We start from the raw sequence: 24,053 nt of genomic DNA on the forward strand, positions 1-24,053 counted from the left end.
TATCCAGATTCTTGCAAGAGGCAGGACCTGGGAATGATCACAGAAATCAACAGTTGGATGGTATGTAGGTGGGAGTCTGGATGGATGGGTGGATGGTTATTTGGGTGTCTCTATGTTTATGGTTGGAAGGTGGGCACCTGCCCCCGCTGCCTCAGCTTATCTGCTGCTGCTCAGCAGAAGGGTCACAGATCATCTCATGGGCCTCCATCAAGAGCCTCTTCAGCTCCTCACAGGACTCTTGCAGTTCAATCTGCTCCTTCCACAGCAGTCTGTTCTTCAGTCTCAACACATGTACACTCTCCTTCCGCTGAGTCCAATCTCGGAGGACCTGGCTGTGGAGGTAACCAAAACATGGTGAGCCCCAGCCAGCCTCCTTTGCCCAAGTACCACCAGGGCTGAAAAGTCCCAGACCGCAGACAGCCCAAGAACGGAGCTCTCAGTAGCCAAGCCAGCATCACTTAGATGCAGGCCAAATCCAGAAAATAACCAAATTCCAGAAAGATTCAACGTACTTCTGAAAACCCTGATGCCAAAAGGGATCCTGTCCCCCTGAGAACAGGGTGCAGCCTACTCCTGTGTTTAACTGTCCATGATACTGGGAAAGCATCAGCAGGTAGAGGGCAAACACTCTCGGAAGGAGGGAAGAAGTCCCAACCAGAATCAATTCTGTCTATGGCTACCATGGAAAGCAGCTCTGTGAAGCCCTGGTCAGAGCCCCAGAGGTCCTAGGATACCTGACACTCCCTTCATGGTACAAAACATTTTTCTATCAAGGGGCTCCTGAGGATGGCAGCACAATGCTTGGAGGGACTCAGTGTCTTTTCACACTTAGCAAAACTGAGTCCAAGAGGCACAAGGCCAAGGACCACATGTCAGACTGCTTGTTAAGAGGCAGACAGGCAAGAATCAGAGCCCTCACTTTGGCTGAAAGAGAAAGATGGTAGAATCAGTCCCTCCCAAAATAAATCAGGCACATACCTGTAGGATACATTCTCCTCAATCAACTGTTTGACCTTGTTCACACCATCACTGATTTCCATGGGCAATTTCTGCAAGTCCGACATCACCTGCTTATGCTCCTTTTTAGCATCCCAAAAGAATTCAGCCTGTGGTAGGGCCTGGCCCCTGGAGAAAAGGACCCCATGAACACAGGCCACAAGGATCATATGGAATCAGGCTATGTTCTGGACTCCTCAGCCCCATGGATGCCACAGCCTGACACTTATACACTGGGACCTCCTGGTGCTAAATAAACTTCCTATCATGTCCTCAGGCCAGAAGAAAAGGTTGTCCAAGGGAGTTATTCAGGACTGCACGAGCACCCTCAGTAAAACTGGAGCTATAGATTATCTCTCCAAGAAGATCCCGGGTGTCTGTGCCACATATCTGGTGCCACTAGAAACCTATGGTGACATTTTTCCTGTCTTTACAACAGGGATTATCATGCCTGGCTGCTTATTGCTACACAGAGGACCAGAGAATACATTGAATATTTCCAGGGAGGAGTCCCAATTTCAGGAAGGCTTTATAAACTCCACAGGGGATTCCAATGTTCCACCAAAGTGAGAACAGTGGCCAAGACCTGAGCTTCTCAAAGTGGAGCTCTCTAGCGTCATCAATGGCATCCCCTGGAAAATATGAAAATGGCAAATCCTCAGGCCCTGCCACAGACCCTAGATACCCGGAGTGCACACACACAACCTCATGCCCTCTAACACACACACACACACACACACACACACACACACACACACACACCACATATACTCAGAATGCACATGATATACAGAGAGTTTGCACTGTCTCAGAATATAAGGAGGATCCAAGAAAACTATCAGGCTATTAAATCCTACACACACACACACACACACACACACACACACACACACACACACACACACACAAACACACACACACACACCGCATACAGTCAGGTTGCCCATGAAATGCAGGTAGGTGGAATTGCCTCAGAGTATGAGGAGGAGGACAAGGGAGAAGCAGTGATAAGCATCAGGCCTTCCAGCCACAAACTGAGATGGATGAATGGGACCAGGCCTGTCCAGCTGCTGGTCACAATCATCTGCTGGTCAAGTACAAACACTCACCACAAACTCACAGAACCTAGCATCTCCCACAAGCCAACACCTGTCAAGGCCTCTTGAAATGCATGTTGAGAGCTCACACGCTACTGTCCCTATCCTTAGACTGTGATTCAGGCCACAGGCTCTGCTTTTCATTTGGATAAATAAGAATAGCCTGTGTCTCCATCTCACACGTACCCAGGTTACAAATTCTGTGCACTCAGGAAAATAAGTTTAGGCACCAGGACACCCTGGAGGTTCAGCCTCCTGTTCCTCAAGAAAGCTTAGCTACACACTGTGGGGTCAAGATGGTCAGCAGAGAAGTGCACATAATGACTACCTGTTCTGCAAATCCTTGTCGATATAACTGGCCAGGATTCCATTGCAGTTCAATTTGCTCGTATATTATACTCTGTAGCTGAAGGGTGAGTTTCTCCAACTTTGTCATCTGCTGCTCCTGCTCAGTGGAGGTGGAGGTTTGAGTTGGTGTCTTCCCAGTAGTCCCTGCAGGAAGATAAAGCAAAGTGAACTTGTACACTTGAATGGCATAGGGCCAGGAGAATCCATGCTAGTCCCAAGAGGAAGCCCCGTGAAGAGGAAATGCTAGGGACCCACTGAGGGCCCAAAGAGTAGGGCAATTATCCTCAAATTGGTTCCATGAGCTATGTTTCTGTCCTCAACCACCATGGCTAGGCATGTGTCTCCGTCTCTAATGCAGTCCCCCAGCCCTTGAAGACATAAGATAGCCCAACTATGTAGATTTGGAGGACAGTGTAACCTCATATCTGATGTGGTGCAGGCAAGTCCTATTGTCCCTAGAGCTTAGCAGTACTAAGTCCTCATCACCTGTATCCAGGACCAAAGTATCTGAATGTCTGATGGTGCATGGCTAAGAGAGTTTCCCTCTCTTCTTATTGGCATTAGATTCCCATGGAAACTGATGGAATCCACTAGGATGCAGTGCAGCAACACCCTACCCAGAGAAGGACACCTAATTAGTTACCACTTTGCTCCTGCTATCCCTCCTTTGCACTTAAAATGAGATTAAGGATCCTCCAGAAAAGCCACTGCAGGCTTAGCTCTCCCAAACTAACCATCAGAAATTGTTGACTCTGGCCCCACTTTTAGGGCACTCAGAGAAGCAGGATAAGCCCATTGCTTCCCAGAAGTTCCCAGATGCTAAGCCCCAGTACTGGAAGGCCCAGCTCAAGCTTCACCTCCTCCATGAAGCTCCCAACTTCTTTTCATGACTCACTGTTCCCTCTGCAGAACCATTTATTTCTCCATGTTTTACACTGAGACTGAAGCCCAGCTTCCTTCTGCCTCTCTCAGGCCCCCCCATGTTCTCCATTCTCTCTCCCAAGCACCCTTCTCAGTCTTGTTGACATGTCTACGGGCAGTGAAAGAATACCCCACAGTCACCTGGTGTTCCCACAACACTGGTAACATCAAGAGAATGCCAAGAACTCCCCAGAGTATAATAGCTTGTCATGAGAAGGAACTATTGGGTTCACCAGCAGTAGCCCTCACCTACCTACAAACTACATCTTCTGCAATTCACTGGAAGCCATACTGCCCTTCCCAGGAGCCTTCTGAAAAACGTATGGGAAGACCTTCACCACATCCTCATTACAAACCCAGGGATCTCTCTTTGCTTCACTAGTATTTATTCACTATTTCATGTGCAGGAAGTTGAAAACTCACTTCCAAACACATCCCAGGAAATGGCTCATCCAGCTGGTGAAACCTCTAGTCAATAAACAAGAAAAAAAGGTTTCTAGGTAATTAAGTAAGGATGGTGGGGAGAGGAAAGTTCAGTCCCCTGAAGGCAACAAGCACCTTGTGGAGGATGCACAAGGCTGTTAGTGTGGTGGGAGATTGGGGGTGTCTTGTCTTATCAGAACAAAGATAAGTCCCATAGTTGACGAAAATTATCCCTAACTTCAGCAGAATTCATTCCAGCCATTGTAGATACCAAAAGTGTGATTAACTAGTGACATGCCTGGCTGGAGATATAAGAACCAGAGTTCCCCAGGGGAGCCCTCAGACACAAAAACAAAAACTCTCATGAAGAATGATGGGCCATTCCTGCATTAAAGTTTGAAGAAAGACGAATGGCTATTGAGAGGCCACACAGAGAACTGCAAGGCATTTACAGAAAATCAAAATTTGTGATAATCATGAGGAGAGTATGTAGTGTGTCTCTGTTGTGGTTCTTCACCTAGAACTACACAAAAGCCAAATTCCTTGAACTTGAGCCTACTGTGACAATACACATGCCCTTAGGAAAGGTGAAACAGCCAGCTTAAATTACAACATCCATCGGAGCATGAGAAGGGCAGGCAAAGGGCGCAAAATGAGAGATAATAGGGGTCCTTTGCCCTAGACCGTCCCCAGAGCCTGACTTCACACTTGTAAATTTACTGGCATTCCTGAAATGAGGAGCGAGCACTAGTTCAGCCTGGATTGAAAATTCACCAGAGTCTGGACTGTGGCTTCTGAATTATACTTGGTGAAGCCCAGAACAAATGAGTGATGTGGAGTAAACTATGTCCATTCAGATGTCATATCATACTGACAACTGTGTTAGACAAGATTAGGTATCTCAGTAATTCCCAATTCTAGAAGCCAATGGAGAGTCCCTGCCCTACACATTACCTCATCTCAGTTAAACCAGACATGCTAAAGGATGATCAAGAAGTGACTGACAGATGAGACTTTGCCCTAGCTGGTTCTGAAAGACTAGACTTGAGTCTCTCCCTCTGTGGATGTCAGTTCTCGCATCTTTCTATAGGGAGATGGGTGTCTCAGAAGTTACCTGGCTTCCCCTGTCTCCCTGCACAGGGTGACCTAGGGGACAGCCTCCTAAGGCTTATTCACAGCTACAGAAGATGTACAAGCTTCAGAGCCCTCAGCCATGTCGTTCCCTGGACATAATCCTGGAGATAATTACTACTCTCCTCCCAAGCACTCATGTAGTATAGGGATGCCCAAATCACTTGGATGATGCTTCAGAGTCTCATGTTAATGGAGAAGCCATGCAGCGGCGGAACATAATCACCAGATTCACAAAGCCATCTTCACTGGCAGCCCAGGACACCTAGATCCTGTAGGAAGGGGATGGTCTCAGTCCAGGTCCACTGAATCTAACAGTTCTCAGGCTGAACTGGAGACCTGTGTCCCACCCACAGCTGGGAAGTCATAATCTTAGGGGGTCACTGAAAGACAGCAGCACTTGGTGCCTCAGCTCTGCTAGTGTCTACGATGTAAAGTAAGACAAGCTCAGGCTTTCTCAGGGCACTATCCTGTCCCTGTTATTGCTGGCACACACCCTAAGGACTCCAGTGGCGGTGAAGTGCAATAATGATGGTACTGAAATCCAAACATTCCTCTGTGTCTCCTTCCCCACTCATTGTGAGACAGAGGGTCCCTAGCACAAAGGCTACAGTCTTGTCAGTTCCTGACTATGTCATATTAATCATCATGAACTCTTGATCTGGGTCTGCTCGTTAAGAACCCAGAGAAGCTGGATAGGCCTATTGCTTCTCAGAAGCTTCCAGTTCCTGATTGACCCTGGAAGGCTCAAGCCCATCACATCCAGAAAGCTCCCCAGACCCTTTCCTGAACTTACTGCATCTTCCCCAGGACCATTGATTTCTCCATTCTTTCCAGTGAGACCTAGGGTCAGCTTCCTTCTGCCTTTCTCTGGTATCTCCACGAAGTCCATTCTCTCTATCAAGTAGATGCCTAAGTCTTGACAATATGTCTGTAGAAAAACTGTATAGACATTGAACGAATATCCTAAAGGCACTTGGTGTTGCTACAACACTATTGACATCACCGGGGATTCCAAGAGCTCTGCTCTCCAGGATACAATAGAATTTCCAGAGAAGGGACTCCTGATGTCACAAGGAACAGCCTTTGCCTCCTGGCTAATAAATTCTCCCTGAACTGAACAGAAGCTGAGATTTCTTTTCCAGGAGTCTCTCCTGTGATACAGGTGAAGCCATTCAGTACCTCCTCCTTCTAAAGCTGGGAATTTTTCTCTGCTTCCTTAGAATCTTTTCAATACTTTATCCATGGAGAGTTGAACACTCACTTTATAAGCACTGCCCAAGAATGGACCTTCCTCTCCTTAACAACCATACTCAATAATATGAGAAATAAAGTATGTCAAGGAATTAGATCAGGATGATGTGGAGGAGGAGGGTTTAGTTCTCTGAAGTGAGCAAGCACATGAGGAATGCTAAGGTTAAGAGAAGACGGCCATGGAGAATTTTTAAGTAAGCTGAGACAGTTATGAGACCCAAACTGCTCTAGAATGTCCTCTCTTTGTGCCTGGTGTATTATCAGGCCTCTAGAGTAACAGAAGTTATAAAAATGATTCTCTATATTAAAAGGGGATTTGTTAGAATGACTTACAGCCTGTGCTCTAGCTAATCCAACAATGGCTGGAAATGAATGGGAAGTCCAAGAATCTAGTAGTTTCTCAGTTCTTAGACTGAGTTTCTCAGCTGTCTGCGATATTATGCTGTAATCTTGAAGAAGTAGGCTCTAATATCAGTGAAAGAATGGATGTGCTAACAAGGTGAGAGCAAGCAGGGAAAGAGTAAAAGCTTCCTTTTTCCATGTACTTATATAGGCTTCCAGCAGAAGGAGTGGTTCAGATTACATCTGGATTAAAGATCTGAATTAAAGGTGTGACTTCATTCCTCAAAGTTCCACAATAAAGTAGTTCAAATTAAGCAGAAATAGAACACAGTTGTTCCCTCTATTTTCGGGTTATATTATTCTCAGGTGCCATCATGTTGACATCTAAAAATAGACATCAAAGTCTTAGTCCCATCTACTAACATTCTTGAGCAAATGGCTCCATCAGAGATTGAAAGGAAGGAGTGGCAATAATCACCAGGTACATGGGAATCAGCTGTAGATCTCATGGTCATGATGAATCTCAGTGCCTGTGTTATGGCCATGCATGGCTAAAATAGAATGAAATACCAATCTGTGGTTTCTTGAGAAAGAGGGGAGCACCTAGAAACCCAGTACTTTAAGAATCTGGTCTTTCTCTATAATTGAAGATTTTAAATTCAAATAATTATGTTTTGTTTGATAGTAACTCTGGTTTTAAAAAAAAGTGTCCTTAGGTAAAAAATGGGTGTTCTTTAAAGAAAAAGAAGAAAGGCCTAAAACAACAGCACATTGGATCTGTCATAAAGAGGAGGGTGTCTCAGACCATGTGAATTTTGACTTGAACTCCTCCAGACCGTGTATTGCTTACTCCATACACCCTGTGATGGCAAAAAACACCTTCCTAAAACAGGAAGGACTGTGATGACTACTGTGTGGTCTTCATTGTCATCAACAGCTAGATGCCGCCTATTGCTTTCAAAGCAAAAAGGGTCCCTTTAGATTTGAAATTTCTCTAGGGTTATACAAGTGGGATTTCAGGCAACAGCACCAGGATACAAATCCTACTCCAGAGTGGACACCACCATGATGAGCATGGGCACTGCAGTGTGTGTCACCAAGAATACTGGCATTGGACAATGTGCCTGGTACAGCTTCAGAAACTTGCAACATGTATAATTCTGAAAATGGGATGGAGCCTTCCCCCAAATCAAGCACAGTTGACTCCTCCATTTCTTTAGAATATAATCTCTGCCATGCAGATGACTGACTCAGGCTTGTATTAGGACCTAGCCTCTGTAGTAAGGGGCAGGGCCTCTGATGGGAACTTTTCCACCACAACACTTCAAGGAAGGTCAAAGCTGGTGGCAGCCAACAGCTACTCCAAATGTCCCCGCTACAGTATCAAGCACCATGGCTGGGTATGTGTCTCCCTCCCTAACGTAGTCCCCTGACTCTGGAAGGCATAAGCTAGACCAGCCATGTAGATTTGGAGGACAGTGTGAGCTCATATGTAGGTAAGTCCTGTTGTGTCTAGAACTTAGCAGCACCAAGTCCTGATCATACTTCCCCAGGACCAAAGCATCTGAATATCTGAGGTTGTGGTAGATGGCCAGGGGAGTTTCCCTCCCTTCTTCTTTTTTCGTTTTTTTTTTTTTAGATGTATTATTTTATTATGTATACAGTATTCTGCCTGCATGTGTCCCTGAAGGCCAGCAGAGGGCACCAGTTCTCATTACAAGTGGTTATGAGCCACCATGTGGTTGCAGGGAATAGAACTCAGGACCTCTGGAAGAGCAGTCAGTGCTCTTAAGCACTGAGCCATCTCTCCAGCCCGTAAGAAGTCTCTCTCTCTCTCTCTCTCTCTCTCTCTCTCTCTCTCTCTCTCTCTCTCTCTCTCTCTCTCTCTCTCTGTCTTTCTCTGTCTCTCTCTGTCTCTCTCTCTCTCTCTTCCCCCCCCTCTCTTTCTCTTGTTTTTTGAGACACGGTTTCTCTGTGTAGCTTTGCACCTTTCCTGGAACTCACTTGGTAGCCCAGGCTGGCCTCGAACTCACAGAGATCCACCTGGCTCTGCCTCCAGAGTGCTGGGATTAAAGGCGTGGGCCACCACCGCCCAGCATTTTCCCTCCCTTTTTATTGTCGACAAATTCCCATGGAAACTGTAGGAATCCACTAGGATGAAGTGGAGCAACACCTTACCCAGAGGGAGACAACTTGTTAGTCCATCTGTTCCTCCTGCCCCTCTTTGCCAGTCTGAATGAAATGAAGGAGTTCCCAGAAAGGCAGCTGCAGCCTGAATACTTCATGGCTCTCCTAAACTCACCATGAGAGACTCTTGAATCTAGGTCTGTTCTTAAGAAGCCCAGAGAAGCAGAATAGCCCCATTGTTTCCCAGAAGCTCCTAGATGCTGAGCCCCATACTGGAAGGCCCAGCTTAACTTTACCTCCTCCATGAAGCTCCCAATCCCCTGCTCAGGACTCACTGTGCCTTCCCCAAAACGATTTATTTCTCCAGGCTCTACACTAGACCAAAGGCAAGCTTCCTTCTGCTTCTCTCTGGTCTCTCCATGTTCTCTATTCTCTTTCCCAAGCAGCCAGCTCAATCTTGCCAACATGTCTATGGACACTGAATGAATTCCCCACAGGCATGTGGTGTTGCCACAACACTGGTAACATCACAGAGAATACCAAGGGCTCTACAGGATAAGATAGAATTTCTAGAGGAAGAACTACTAGGGTCACCTCCACAGCCCTCACCTACTTACTAACCAGCTCTTCTGCAATGCACAAAAAGCCATGTTGACCTTCTCAGGAGCCTTTCCAGAAACATAAGGAAAGAACTTCAGTACATCGTCTTTACAAAGCCAGGAATCTCTCTCTCTGCTTCATTAGAATATTTTTATTACTTAGAAGTCTGTATTCCAAATACATCTGGCAAAATGGCTCATCACTTCTTCAGATCTCTAATTAATAACATGAGAAATAAAGGTTGCCAGAATATTAGGTCAGGATGGTGGAGAGGAAAGATCAGTCTTCAGATGTAAACAAGCACATTGTGGAAAATCCCCAAGGCTGTTACAGTATGTGGGTGTGGTGGGAGATTGTGGGTATCCTGTCAGAACAAGGATAAGTCCCATAATCCATGAGGAAAATTACCCCGAATCATCAGCAGAATACATTCTAGCCCTCATAAAATACCAAAACCTTATCAACTTGTGACATGTCTGCCTGGGGATACGAAGAACCAGAGTTCTCCAGGGGAGCCCTCAGACACAAGAGCAAACATTCCCACAAGTGTAAGGCTCCATTCCTGCACTGGGGTTTGAGGAAAGGTGAATGGCTAGTGAGAGGCTCCATACAGATATGCAAAGGCATGTACAGAAAGTCAAATGTGTCATAGTCATGGGGATGGTATGTAGTGTGTCACTGCAGTGGTGCTACCGCTGGAGTTACACAAGAGCCAAATTCCTTGACTGGAGCCTCCTGTGACAATGTGCATGCCCTTAGGAAAGGTGACACAGCCAGCTTAAATTACAACATCCATCGGAGCATGAGAGAGGCTGGCAAAGGGCACAAGAGGACGGATTATTAGGGGTCCTTTACCATAGACCTTTCCCAGAGCCACACATTGGAATTTACTGACAGTCCTGAAATGAAGAACTAGCACCCTGTTTGGTCTGGATTGAAAATTCACCAGAAGTCTAGACTGTGGCTTCAAAAGCATACTTGGTGGACCCCAGAAGAAATGAGTGATGTGAGGAAAACTGTGTCCTTTAAGATGTTATATCACACTGACAAGTCATGCTAGACAAGGTGAGCTATCTCAGTAATACCCAATGCTAGAAGTCAAGGTACAGCACCTGCCCTACACACTACCTCATCTCAGTTAATCCTTACACACTGAAGGATACACAGAAAGTGACTGACAGATGAGTCTTTGCCCAGGCAGGCTCTGAAAGCTCAGACTTGAGTCTCCCCTTCTGTGGATGTCAGTTTCCCATCTCTCTATAGGGAGGTGGATGTCTTAGAAGTCAGCTGGTCTCCTCTGTCTCCCTGCACAAGAGGACCCAGTGGACAACCTCTTAAGGCTTACTCACACTGTAGAGGATGCACCTTGGCTGCAGAGCCCTCAGCCATGTGCTTTCAGATGCATGGAGATAATTGCTACTGTTATAATCACTTGGGTAGTGTAGGGAGGCCCAAGTCCCTTGCTCTATTCTTCAGAGTCTCATGTTAATGGAAAAGCCATGCAGGGACAGAACATAGTCATCAGATTCACAAAGCCATCCTCACTGACACTGCAGGACACCCAGAGCTGGCAGGAACTGGAGAGTCTCAGTCCAGGTCCACTGAATCTAACAGCTCTCAGGCTGAACTGGAGACCTGTGTGCCATCAACAGCTGGTAATTCAGAAACCTCAGGGGTCACTGGAAGACACCAGCACTTGGGGGCTCCTGCCCTGCTAGTGGCTATGATGTCAAGTTTGAGAACCTCAGGGTGTTCCAGGGTACTCTCCTTTCCCTGTTATCACTGGCACATAACTAAAGGACTCCAGTGGCTGTAAAACACAGTTATGGTACAGAAATCTCATTAATTCTTCTATGCCTCCTTTCAAGAAGTTCCCAGTTCTTGAGCCCTCGCTCTGGAAAGCTGAAGCCCACCACATCCAGAAAGCTCCCCAGCCCCTTCCCAGAACTCACTGCCTCTGCCCCAGGACCATTTTTTCCATGTTTTCCAGGGAGACCTAGGAGCAGCTTCCTTGTGCCTCACTCTGGTCTCTCCATGCAGTTCATTCCCTCTCCTAAACAGACCTCTGAGTCTGGACAGCATGTCTGGAGGCCAAGCTTGTGGTCACTGAACTAATGACCTCAAGGCAGTCAGTGTTGCTACAACACTAGTGACATCACTGGGGATTCCAAGAGCTGTCCAGGATACAATAGAATGCCCAGTAAAGGGTCTGCTGATGTCTTGGGGCAAAGCCTTTGCCCATGAACTGAGCAGAAGCTGTGGTTTCCTTTCCAGGAGTCTCTCCTGTGACACCATGGAAGTCATTCAGCATCCCTCCTTCCAAAGCTAGAGATTTATCTCTGCTTCATAAGAATTTTTTTCAGTAATTCACCCATGGGGTGTTGAACACTCACTTTATAAACACTGCCTAAGATTGGCTCTTACCCTTCTCACATCCATACCCAATAATATGAAAAGGCATGCCAAGGAATTTGGTCATTATCACTGAGGAGGAGGGTTGAGTTCTCTGAAATAAGCAAGCACCTGGGGAAGGCTATGGTTAAGGGAAGGTTAAGGTTAAAGGAAGTTTAGGATTTTACTCCATCAAACTGGCTTGCAAGCATGCTTTTTTGGCATTTTCTTGTTGCTAAGTGATGGAGGATGGCTCAGCCCTCTGTGGGTGTGCAGGTGATCCTGGGCCTCAGAGGAAAGCTACCTAAACAGACCAGTAAACAGCATTCTCTGTGGTTTCAAGCCCCTGCATTGGGATCTGGCCTTGGCTTCCCTTAAGGATGGACTGCAACCTGTGAGATGAATTAACCCTTAACTTTCCCAATTTGGCTTTTAAAACTTTTATCACAACAACAGAAAGCTAACTAGAACACTTGCCATATTCTAAGGGCATGCTGTCATATCCATCCTTCTCCTTCCAGCTTGTAGCCTCTTTTTTCAACAATTATAAACTTTCTGGACACTGTAGTCCGTTGCAATATCCACTCTATCAGTCACACATAATACTTACCCTAACCCTAACCCTAACCCTAACCCTAACCCTAACCCTAACCCTAACCCTAACCCTAACTCTAACCCTATCTGTCTTCCTCTCTCAATACCAGGGTATCCCTGGCTTAAAAAAAATTTGAATGAGTTCCTTCTTTTTCTATTTCATGGAATAGTTTGTGGAGTGTTAGTTTTTCTTTAAATATCTGTTCAAAATTGACACTGAATTTGTCCTTCTCTGAAAATCTTTTGTTGGGAGATTTTTAATTATGGCTTCTATGCCATTAATTAGTATTCAATTATTTAAACCATTCATGTTATTTTGATATAATTTTGGCGGATTACAGACATCTAAAAATTCATTAGTTCTTTAAAAAGATTTTTCAGTTTTGTGGAGTGTAAATTTTTAAAGGGTTAAAGTCCCTCCATGTCTCCTTTTTCCTCCTTTGTTTCATTATTTTCATCCTCCTCTTCCTTGTGGTTAATTTGGCTAAAGGTGTGCCCATCTTGTTAATGTCTTCAAAGATTGGCTCTTTGTTTCACTGTATCTTCATATTTTTGTTTTTATTTCATTGATTTCAGTCATATTTAATGACATATCTATATCACACCCTTTCCACAAGTTTCAAAGACCATCATGGAAGATGAGTTAGAAAGACTGTAGGAGCCAGAGGTCAGGGAGGATTAGAGCAAACAGTGTCTTCTGACCATGACTCAGAGCTGTTGTGGTCATTGTCCAATATCAAGCCGGTCAACATTCAAGCATGGAGTGGGAAGGGTCCTTGAGCCCCTATTCCTAACTGATGAGCTTTGGACCAGTAATGGCTTCCTGCAAATTGGGTCAGTTTTCTTTAAGAGTCTGCCCCTGGGATTATTAAAAATTAATGTAATGAAGAAGATATAAATTGGGCATCATAGATGTAGAGGCAGACTTGGGATGACAAAATGGGAGGAATTGGGTGGCGAATATTTTCAAAATGCATCCTATGCATTTCTCAAACAACAAGTAGAAATATATTAAAGTATATTCATTAAATTATTATTGTAAAAATGTATTATTATATAGGAATATTTTATTACATAACATTAATGGATTTTGATAACCCCAATGTGTCTGTCAACTTGTGGGTTCATCCACAGAGCATTATATGTTTTGCCACTAGTAGTGTTTTGTTTCAAATGGCAGCCTACAACATGGGAAAAGTTTTTGTTTTCATCAACTATATATCCAAGAGAAGGCTAATATATATATATATAAATTATATATAGAACAAAATAACCTGTGTATAAAGAAAATAAATAACATAATTAAAAACTAGCTATAGATCGAAATAGAGAAGTTTCACTAGTGGAAATTCTAGAGTATAGGAAACACGTAAAAAGGTGCAGTATCCTTAGTCTTTAGGGCAATGTAAATCAAACTATTTTGAGATTTCATGTTACATGAGTCAGAATAGATAAGATTAATAAAACAAATGACAGCTAATGTTGGCAAGGATGGGGAGCAAGGGAAACACTCATCCATTGCTGGTGGGAATGCAAACTTGTGCGGCCACTGTGGAAATAGGTGTGGCTGTTCCTTTGGAAGCTGGGAATTGATCAAGACCCCGTACACCACTTTTGGCATATGCCCAGAGGATGCTTCACCTCCAACAGAAACACTTACTTACTCAACCATGTACATTGTTGCTCTATTTATAATAGCCAGAAATTGGAGACATTCTAGGTATTCGTCAACAGATGAATGTATAAAGAAAATGAGGTACATTTAGCAATGAGATATTAAAAAGGAAGTTAAAAAAGAAAAAGGAAATCTTGAAAATTGCAGGTAAATGGATGGAGGTAGAAAAAGTCATCTTTAGTGAACTAACTCAGACCCAAAAAGACAAATATGGTATGTTTTCCCTTACATATGGATGTTAACTGTTGAGTCAAAGATAAGTAAGCTACAATCTGTATAAGCACAGGTTAGGTATAGAGTAAGGGCCTAGGGGGGTGGGGAAATGTCCATAAAGGGGGAATAGAATAGATTGTTATGGATGGATGAGGAATCAAGTTTGGAACAGGATGGTCAAACGAGGAGGGAGAGAGAAGAAGGGGTAAATAAATATAGGGAGGGAGAGGTAAAATTAAGGGCGATTTGAAGGATCTTATGGAAACCTAATAGAGTAGAACCACTCTAAAATATATACATATATGAAGGGGATCTAGATGAAACAGCCCCACAAAAAAACCAAATAACCAAAAACAAAACAAACAGAAACCAAAGTGTGGGGAGACAAAGCCCCAACTGGATATCTCTTGTTACCAAATGAAACTTGCAATACTGGCAATGGGTTACATCTAGTCAAGTTGTAGGTGAAAGGTGTCCAATGGTGATCCCAAACAACCCAAGGTTTTGCAAGGCTATTGGTTGCTCTCCATAAACTGACAGGAAGGTGTGGTTCCTGAAGATGATAATGACACAACTCATTGAACATGGAGAAGTCAAGCTAGTGTCTCCCTAGAGTCTTCATCGCTTATGGACTAGATTTCATGGCACTGAAGAGTACTCTGCTCACTATCAAAGGAGAAAGGTAAACACCAACCCAGCTCCAAAACCTCCATCTAGAATGGCGACTGCATCCAAGATATGCTGGTGCAGTAGTGGAACAAAGCTTGTGGGAGTAATCAACCAGTACCTGACTTGATTAAAGGCCCATTCCCTGACAGGGAAGGCATACACAGCACTGCTTGGCTGGCCAAGAACCTAAGACTAGATAGGCTAGGGTCTATGGGGAAAACCAAATACTACTGTTCTGCTTAAGGAACACAGCAATAAAATGATTCCTAACAACATCATGCTATACTCATAGACAATGCATTTCTCAGCCATCATAGGAGCAGCTTCCTCCTGCAGCAGATGGGAACAAATACAGAGACCCTCAACTAGACAATATGCAGAGAGGAAGAGAACTTGAACACTCAACCCTAAACTGGACCTCTCCAATCAGACTCCTCCCCTCCGGACATAGGGAACCCTGTGGAAGAGGAGGTAAAAAGAGTGCCATAGAATATTGTGGATGGCAAGACCACGGTCCATTTACTGAGGGGAAGCACAGATATGGAGTGGAGCCAGACTAACCCTGAGAAAAGCTGCACTGCATATGTTGCAAGCAGGGGAACTGGAGAGGGAGGAATGCCCCATCCATTTGGAGCCCAGAAGATCAATCACATGAGTGCTGTGGGATGTCTTTCTGTATACTGTGCATATATGTTTCTCTGATTGGTTAATAGATAATGCTGCATTGGCCTATGGCAGAATGGGATGGAGCCAGGTGGGAAAATCCAAGAGAGATAGGGAAAGAAGAAAGCAGAGGCAGGAGAGACATTAGCCAACTGCCCAAGGAGCAACATGTAATGGGAAGCAGGTAAAGCCAAGGAACACATGGTGATACATAGATTGATAGTTATGGGTTGAGTTAAGTTATAAGAGCTAGCTAGTAAGAAGCCTGAGCCATAGACCATATAATTTATAATTAATATCAAGCCTCTGAGTGATTATTTTATAAGGGGCTCAGTGGGACTGGAGAAACTTCCAGTAACATATTTGTTTCAGATGCTGGATATTGGGCTGTAGGGATTTCATAAGTAAAGCTGGATTTTGGTAATGTTCCCATCTGAATATTTCTGTGCTCATTCTTCCCATGTGGTATAAGAAAATATGTAATGTTTTTGGTTTGTTTTTACCAGACCCAATTAAGAGACTTTTTTTCTAAGGGAACTTGGACTTGCAAAATGTTTTAAGTTTTAAAAGCAAGAGCTTTGGGAATACTGGCGGATACTAGTACACACATTGTCTGTACAAGTCTATTGAGTTCAGCCCCTAGAAATCACCTAAAATCCAGAACAGTGGCACACATCTGTGATTCCTTCACTCATGGCAGAGTAATGTGGGGATGAGATTGGAAATTGCCTGGAGGCTGGAAGGCCAGCTGGACTAGAGTACACAGTCCATCCTAGAAACAAGAGAGACCTGCCTCAACATGGTAGAAGGGGAGAGCCAACTCCTGAACGATGTCCTCTGACATGCACAGTGTCCTGGTTAGGGTTCTGTTGTTTTCAGTGAAGCACCATGACTAAAAACAAGTTGAGAAAGAATGCATTTTTCTGACTTACACTATCATATCACTGTTCATCACTGAAGGAAATCAGGACCAGAACTCAAACAGGACAGGATCCTGGAGGCTGGAGCTGATGCAGACCCCATGTATTTTTATGGGCATTTCCTTCTTTAGGTTGGGAAAAATTTCTTCTATGATTTTGTTGAATATATTTTCTGTGCCTTTGAGTTGATATTCTTCTCCTTCTTCTATCCCTTTTATTGTTTGGTCTTTTCATGGTGTCCTAAATTTCCTGGACATTTTGGGTCATGACTTTGTTGGCTTTAGTGTTTTCTTTGACTGATGAATCTATTTCCTCTGCTGTATCTTCAATGCCAGAGATCCGCTCTTCCATCTCTTGCATTCTGTTGGTTATACTTGCATCTGTAGTTCCTGTTCGTTTACTCAGATTTTCCACTTCCAGCATTACCTCAATTTGTGTCTTCTTTAATGTCTCCATTTTTGAAATCTTTAACTGTTTCCCCCACTTGTTTAATTGCTTTCTCTTGGCTTTCAAGGGACTTATTGAATTTCTTCCCACTTTTGGTTTGACTTTTCCTTGATTTCTTTAAGGAAATTTTTCATTTCCTCTTTTAAGATCTCTAATATTTTCCTAAAGTCATTTTTATGGTAGATATCTTCTGTTTCTTCTGTGTTGGGATGTTCAGGTCTTGCTGATGCAGGTTCTGGATATGAAGCCATATTGGTTTTTATGTTGTTGACTGTATTTTTGCACTGGCATCTACCCATCTCTTTCTCCACTTGGTGCAAGTGGTGTCTGTGTCTGAGGGAGCCTCTCTTGGTCTTATTGATACTCTTGATCCAGTGGGGGCTCTTGGTCTGGTCAATGCTGATGGAATTTTTGTCTCAGGGAACAGCTCTTAGTCCAACTGGTGCTAGTGGGCTCTGTCTCGGGGAGTAGCTGCAGTCTTAGCATGTGGTAGATGGTGGTAGTCTGACCTGTCTGCAGTAGTTCTGCTTGCCAACTGGCCTCTTAGTCCAGTCGGGTGCTGGCAGGCTCTGTCTCAGGGAACAGGTGCAGCCTAGGGGCTGGGGTGTTCCGGTATGAGGATAAAGACTCACCTCTTAGTCCAGTAAGGTGCTGGCAGGCTCTGTCTCAGGGAACAGGTGCAGTCTCCGAGGGTGGGTGAGATTTGGGGGAGGTGGGGCTTGGGTTACAGGGTCTGATGGGGGATGGTGGAAGACTGACCTGTGTGCAGGAGGTCTGTCTGCCAACTGGACTGAAACCAGAACTGCAATGGGTGGTAGTGTAGGGGCGCAGAGTTGTGCCTTTGGGCCCAAAGCCTAGGGACTGAGGTATTCGGGTATGAAGATAAAGATTCACCTCTTAGTCCAGTCGGGTGCTGGCAGACTCTGGATTCTTGGACTTTCCATTCATAGCCAAATATTGTTGGATTAGCTATTAGCCTGTAAGCCATTCTAACAAATATTCTTTCCATACAGAGTATCATTTTATAACTTCTGTTACTCTAGAGAGCCCTGAATAGTACACCAGGCATGTAGAGAAGACATTCGAGAGTAGTTTGTGTCTCAGCTATGTCATAAATTCCCAGTGGTCACTTTCCCTTAACCATTCTTCAGGTGGTGCTTTGCTGTTGGCCTTCTTAGATTTTGTAACATCTCAGCAACAAGAATAAAATAGCAAATGTCCCAAATCTCTCAAATGGAATGCAGAGTAATATAATTAAAAGAGTGCCTCAGATGGAAAGATTCTAGGGTAAATGAGAAATAGAAAGCCTTAGGAATAGAAAGTATTAGCTTTTGTGGACCATGACCATGTACCTACTCTCGTATTAAGATCAGAGGACAATTTCTCAGAGGTTTGTTCTCTCCTTCAATCATGTGAGTCCTAGGGAAGTAACTCAGGTCTGTAGGCCTAGCAGCAGTTACCTTTGCCCACTGATCCGTCTCTCCAGCTGATCATGTCATCCATGGAATTCATAATTATGCTTTGTATGTGTATTGATTCTCGGTGTGTTTATGTTCTTTATTCATAAAGAGTAGATTCTTTCTACCCTTGTTTGACAGCGCCAGTTTGTTGTCCCATAGGATTACTTCCTCCACATGTTAACTCTCTGATTCACTGTCAGTCTCAGAAGGCAGATCTGGTCCAGGGGCGCTTCATAAAAATAAAGCACTCATCTGGAAGAAACCCTTCCTCAGGACACAGTGAGATCAGCTGTGGTTAAAGAGCACCATCCACCATCTCTATGCTTTCCTAGCATTGTACAGACATGCTCCTCATGACTGGCATGTCTCTTTTGCTGCAAGCTCCATCCACTCTGGCTGGTGTGAAGCTTCCTCCCAACACTGCTTAGCTGGACCATCAAGAGGGAGTCCTATCCACACCTCCACCACCAGGAGTGTCTTCTCAATTCTGCATCTCATCAGATGGTCCTAATCTTCATTGTCATCCAGGACGAGATGTGACAGATCTGCTCCAACCCTGACAATAAGCAATGCTGGAGCAGGATCTTGAACCCACCAACGCCTTGCATCGATGCTTGGCATCCTAAGACAATTAGCATGCCTACATCATGTATTTGTCTGTACTGGTCTCCTGAAATTTCTCTTTGCTTGGGGGTGATTCAGTCAAACTAATATAGCACATATGGCTAGAAGGACTAAAGTCAAGTGCAGGGTCTGAAGAGATGGCTGCTGCATTTTGAGTAGTTTCTCTCCCAAAGGACCAACAGAGCAGCTAAAAAGCCACTGTAACTCCAGGTTCAGGTGGAATCTGATGCCTTCTTCTGCCTTCTGGAGGAATTGCATGCATGTGGTGGGCAACCCTGCTGCAGGCAAAATGCCCATACATACAAATAAAAGAAATAAATCTTTAACAAATGGAACTCATTAGTAGCTAAGGTCAAAAAAGTCCCAACATATCTTGGAATTCATACTGTATTCAGTCTGGTATTTCACTGATGCTATATTTTAAGGAAACCAGAGGCAGATATCTGGTTTTTCTATTTTTTTATTTTAAATGTTTTATTATTCTTTGTTTGTTTCACATGATGCATCCCAATCCAACTTTTCCCCTATCCTTTCCATCACATCTGAGCTCTGTCCTAAGCAAAATAAAATTTAAAGGACAACTGAAAACCCAAATTTACAAACAAACAAATGAATGTCTTGGCAAGAAAGTTTTAGTGTGGCCCACTGAGTCACACATTATACCCTTTAGTCCATACATCTTTTCTTGTAAGTGTTTCTGGCCTCTCTGGCTTCTCTACACTGTAGATAATGGACCTTCACTTGTACTCTTCTTGGAGATCCTGTTGATGCCTTGTGTCATAGAGATTCTGCAGCTTTAGATCTTCAGAACTGGGCCCTTTACCTGCTCCAGCAGTCCATGGATAAAGACGACGTTAGGGTTGCATAATTTGTAGCCATAGTTCTGGGCTGGGGACACCTGGGATGGTCAAGCTACCTGCTTTCCTTCATCATCTCCACCCAGGCAAGCTCTCCAGCACTGCCCCACCAAGGTCATCCCATGCAATGGGCAGAATGGAGAGAGGCCCTTTGTCCTGTTCTCATGCACTCAAATCTGACTTATCCACACTCAGAGTAAAAGGACAGCTCTAGTGCTTTAAAGGTGATATACCAGGCCCAAAAACCCACTTGCTATAGTTGTCAAGAGGCTAACCCAGCTCTTCTGTTCTCATGCCCAAAGTCCCACTATCCCACCAGCTGCAGGTGGCATTTGCTCAGGTGAGGCAGGGATCTTTCCCTTACCCTGGCCAACACAAGGCAGAAGAAGAGGGTAGACTCAGCTCTTCTGCTCTCACAGCATCAGGGCCAGCTCACTGATACCACAACAAACAGGGTCAGCTCTACTGTGCTGCTCAGTCCAGGTGCAGAACCCACTCTCCCCAGTACTGCAGTGGGTGAGGGGCAAGTTCAGATCTCACTAGTGCTAAGGCCAGTGAAGTGTGGGGTTAACTCTTTGAGTTTCTATCCTGTCTTCAGTAGTAAAAGGAGCGACTGACACCAACATAGACCAAGTCTGTTAGTCCAGACATGACTTTTGACAGCAGCCTAGGCCTGGAGGACACCAGGGTCCCTGGTGGCAACACAGGCCACTCAGACCTGTATGGCTCCTGCAGGAACACACAACTTAGACACTATCATGTGTCTGTCCTAGGTGACAGCCCAGACCTCTACCTACCTCTGTGTGACCCGTGGTGGCCATACTGGCCATGGATACGAACAATGATCCTCGCTGTGTTTGCAGCATGGACCTAGGCATGTTCCAAAGTTGTAGCCCAGGCCTGGATATCACCATGGCTCTGGTTGGCATTGAAGGTCACACAGATTGGCAAGGATCCACCAGCACCATGTCCCATGGTAGTAGCCCAAATTCCAAGCATCTTTGATAACAACAGATGCCTGAGATATCAACAGAGTCCCTGGCTACAGCAGGGCCATGGACCCAGATATGACCCTCAGTAATAGCTCCAGCCCTGATGTCATTATGGTTCTAGGGGGCAGCACAGGCTTCTAAGACACATATGTCCCCTTTGGGGGCATATCCCTTTGACTCTAACATGGTCACAGGTGGTAGCCAAGACTGCAGGTGGCTGCCAGGCCCTCACTGGTAGAGGATGCATGGGTATCAACACAGACTCCCACAGCTGTGTCAGGGCCATGGACAGGACATGGCCCTTGGCAGCAGACCAGGAAGGGACATCATCATGGCTCCAGGTGGCAAGCAGGCCATGGATTTCTCTCATGTTCCTTTAGTAAATGTTCTCATTTCCTGAGAGGCTTTACAGCAATACAGTTGTACTTCTCATGAATGTGGTGCACATGATCACATCATGAAGTGGGTATACAGAATGCTATAGTTAGAGATAGCTAAATATATGACCACAAGGATACAGTATCGATACTTTTTCCATCATGCAATGGGAATCCACAGAGTTGGCAGCACCATCCTCATCCAAAGCTCTGTGTAGCCCTGGCTGCCTGGGAATCCACTCTGTAGCCCAAGCTGGGCACACAAGAGTTCTGGTGTTACAAGAGGTTCTGGAGTACTGGAGTGAGACAATACACCTGACCAAAGAAATAGGTTCTAAGACAGAAAAGTTCAAAATCACTTTATTATTAATAAAATTCAGTAATATTACTCAATAGGGGCTTAAAGGGAGGGAGCAGTCAATATAAACAGTGAACAGCCTTAGCAAAATACCCAAATAACAACAAGAACAAAAGAAAGAACAAATAAATAGCAAAATCTCAATCTATAACAAAGAAAACAAAACAAAACAAAAACTCAAAGCAACCAAAAACCAAACAAAAAACAATTAAGGCCAGCAGCATTCTCTGCTGCACAGTTAGCAGCACAGACCTACAGCCTGTGGCTGGCCTTGGAAACATGGTAGGAAGGCAGTCAGCGATTGTAAAAAGCCTTTTCAAAACTAGTATAGTCATGCCTCCTTCAGGCTTTGTAGGCCAAGCCTTCACCGAGTCTAAGGATGAGACATTTTCTAGAGCATTCTTTGTGCCCCTCTGGGAAGCTTTTGATAAATTATCACACACTGCTGATCCTGTAATGTCTTGGTCACTATTTGATTCTTTCAGCATACAGACTCTTGTGTGCTTACTAGAGACCCCACAAATACGTGGGCAGCATCTGAGTACCAAAAAACATCAAAGATGACTCAGATGTCTTCTATAAATCCTTTCTCAGGACTAGTCACTTCAGTTCAAGCTGAGAAATGGAGAAATACCCACTGATTTTAAATATGTAGGAAAAAATGTCTAACCCGGGGAATGTTGGACTGTGGAGATCTCTGTGGTGCATTATCCTCAGCAACACTTGTGCAGGACATGGAGTCAGCTTCAGCACTGGCCTGGAGAATAAAAATGATGTTTTTTTGGTGTAGTCTGTCAGGAACAGCTTGACATCAACAGTCTTCCATGACAGATTTCCCTCCACCTAGGGAGGGCTAAGGACTCAGTCAGCTTGCCAAAGCCATCGACATTAAACTGTCAGAAAATGTCTTGCTCACCAACATCTCTACCCTCCATGTTGTTGTTGCCCTCACAGGGGCCACTTGCTGTTGAATGTCAGGGTTCCCAATAATTCTTGTCTCAGGTTTTTCTGTCTTGAGTTTTTTGTGATGCTTTCTTTTCTTCAGGAGTCCTGAGTCAACAGATCTATTGACGGGGGCTGGATCACCTGGAGGTCAGATGGTATTTGCCTCACTGGTGAGATCACAACTATACGGGATGTCTTCTGAGCAGACCTTGATCTGAGGTGGAGAGCTTCATGGGTTCAAGGCATCTTTGGCTTCTTTGGCCTCCTCAGTTCTCTCAAGATCTGCTATGTAAGAAGGAAAGGCAATCAGAACCAGAAGCAGCCTGACTGTGCCACAGGCTAAAAAAAATCAGGGCCTATTCACACTGAAAGCCAAAGTCAAGATCCCCCAGTCCCCCACCAACACCATGTTTGCTGGGGATGGGATGCAAGGGTGGCTCACTTGTCTGCGACACTTATTGCTCCTGCTGCAGCAGCTCGGTCTGCAGGAGGCTCTCATCCTGTTCAAACTCAGACTGGAGATTTTCTGACCTAGAGGAGGAAGGCAGTTAGGGAACAGGCCTGGTGGGGACCTGCCATGTCAGCTGTTGAGCCTGAACCAGCTCTAGTCAGCTGGACATTCCAGCATGACCTTTCTGCTGAGGTCATTCCCGGCATTCCCCAAGGGAGAAGGATCAGAGTGCAACTGAGCCTGCATTTTATTCTCAGCTTTTAAAATCTACTAGAAGATGAATTGAGAACTACACTGTGCTGGGCAAGAAAGTCCATACATTTCTCCAGTTGTCTAGATACATTATTTGGAAAAATAACAGTGTACCAATGTCTGAGTTACAGTTCAGGTCAGATAGGCATGTCCTTGATTAGATACCAGGTGAATGTGAGCAACATGGGAAACTGAATGTAGACCCTCTAGGGGATCCTACAAAATAAAAGCAGTGAAGGATCTGTTTATCCCTTCAGTATACAAACCTGCATAGGTTCAACTCCTCAACCCCTAAATCTTCTTATAACAGAAAAATCTTTTCACAGGAAACAGATGCACAGTGCAGAGAACCTGTAATCTGCAGGAGTGTGCTGCATACAGATCTGTCCAAAGGTATGAACTTCTCTCTAAAGGTGATGTTCTGGAAGGAAAATAAAGTGGCAGGAGCACACACTGTCCTCCACCACTAACCCTCCTCCGGCTAGGTTGAGGACTGCCATAAGGAGATTTGTGGGGAGACACAGGGGACAAGGTACTGAGAAGATACCAGAGAGCCCAGAAAGGAATAAGGGATACACACTCCCCAGAAACACTACGGATCAAACATAGTGTTTCCTGGAGAAGTTCTTATTGACCTGGAAAGTACAATATCCTGAGGTGTTCTTTCCCAGGCTCTGGCTTGGAGCTATTCAGATTGTGGGAATCCCAAAAGGACAGAGATGCAGATACAGGTGATCTACATGGTTCTAACCTCTCCTCCAAGCCTGGGCTCCTACCTCATCTCAGTGACACTGAAGTGATGTTGTAGCTTTTCTGCCAAGTCCCTTTCCTGGGTGACCAGCTCCTTCTGCTTCAGCAGGTCCTTCAGTATTTCATCCAGACTCTCTTGCTCCTGTTCATTAGAAGGCTGTGTTCTCAGTGGTGGC

The 24,053-nt window shown here is 44.7% G+C and overlaps 1 protein-coding gene and 2 long non-coding RNA genes across 8 annotated transcripts in view; 1 reads left to right on the forward strand and 2 right to left on the reverse strand.

The window, feature by feature from the left end:
* LOC131919692 (disks large homolog 5-like) overlaps positions 1-24,053 on the reverse strand; it is a 114,871-nt gene that overhangs the window by 36,232 nt on the left and 54,586 nt on the right. The gene's annotated exons all lie outside the window — the stretch shown is intronic.
* LOC131919704 (uncharacterized) overlaps positions 1-24,053 on the forward strand; it is a 70,323-nt gene that overhangs the window by 21,106 nt on the left and 25,164 nt on the right. The gene's annotated exons all lie outside the window — the stretch shown is intronic.
* LOC131919698 (uncharacterized) overlaps positions 21,536-24,053 on the reverse strand; it is a 6,329-nt gene continuing 3,811 nt past the window's right edge. The window contains exons 1-3 of one of the 2 annotated variants that reach the window (XR_009381389.1): positions 23,904-24,053; positions 23,394-23,548; positions 21,536-22,706 (exon numbers count right to left, since the gene is read on the reverse strand). The exon at positions 23,904-24,053 is cut by the window's right edge and continues 1,488 nt beyond it. This is a non-coding gene — a long non-coding RNA (uncharacterized LOC131919698). Of the gene's footprint in view, positions 22,956-23,393; positions 23,549-23,878 lie in introns of both variants that reach the window. The other variant, XR_009381388.1, reaches the window with a different exon arrangement.

Source organism: Peromyscus eremicus, chromosome 9 (genome assembly GCF_949786415.1).
Source record: "Peromyscus eremicus chromosome 9, PerEre_H2_v1, whole genome shotgun sequence".
Lineage (NCBI taxonomy): Eukaryota > Metazoa > Chordata > Mammalia > Rodentia > Cricetidae > Peromyscus > Peromyscus eremicus.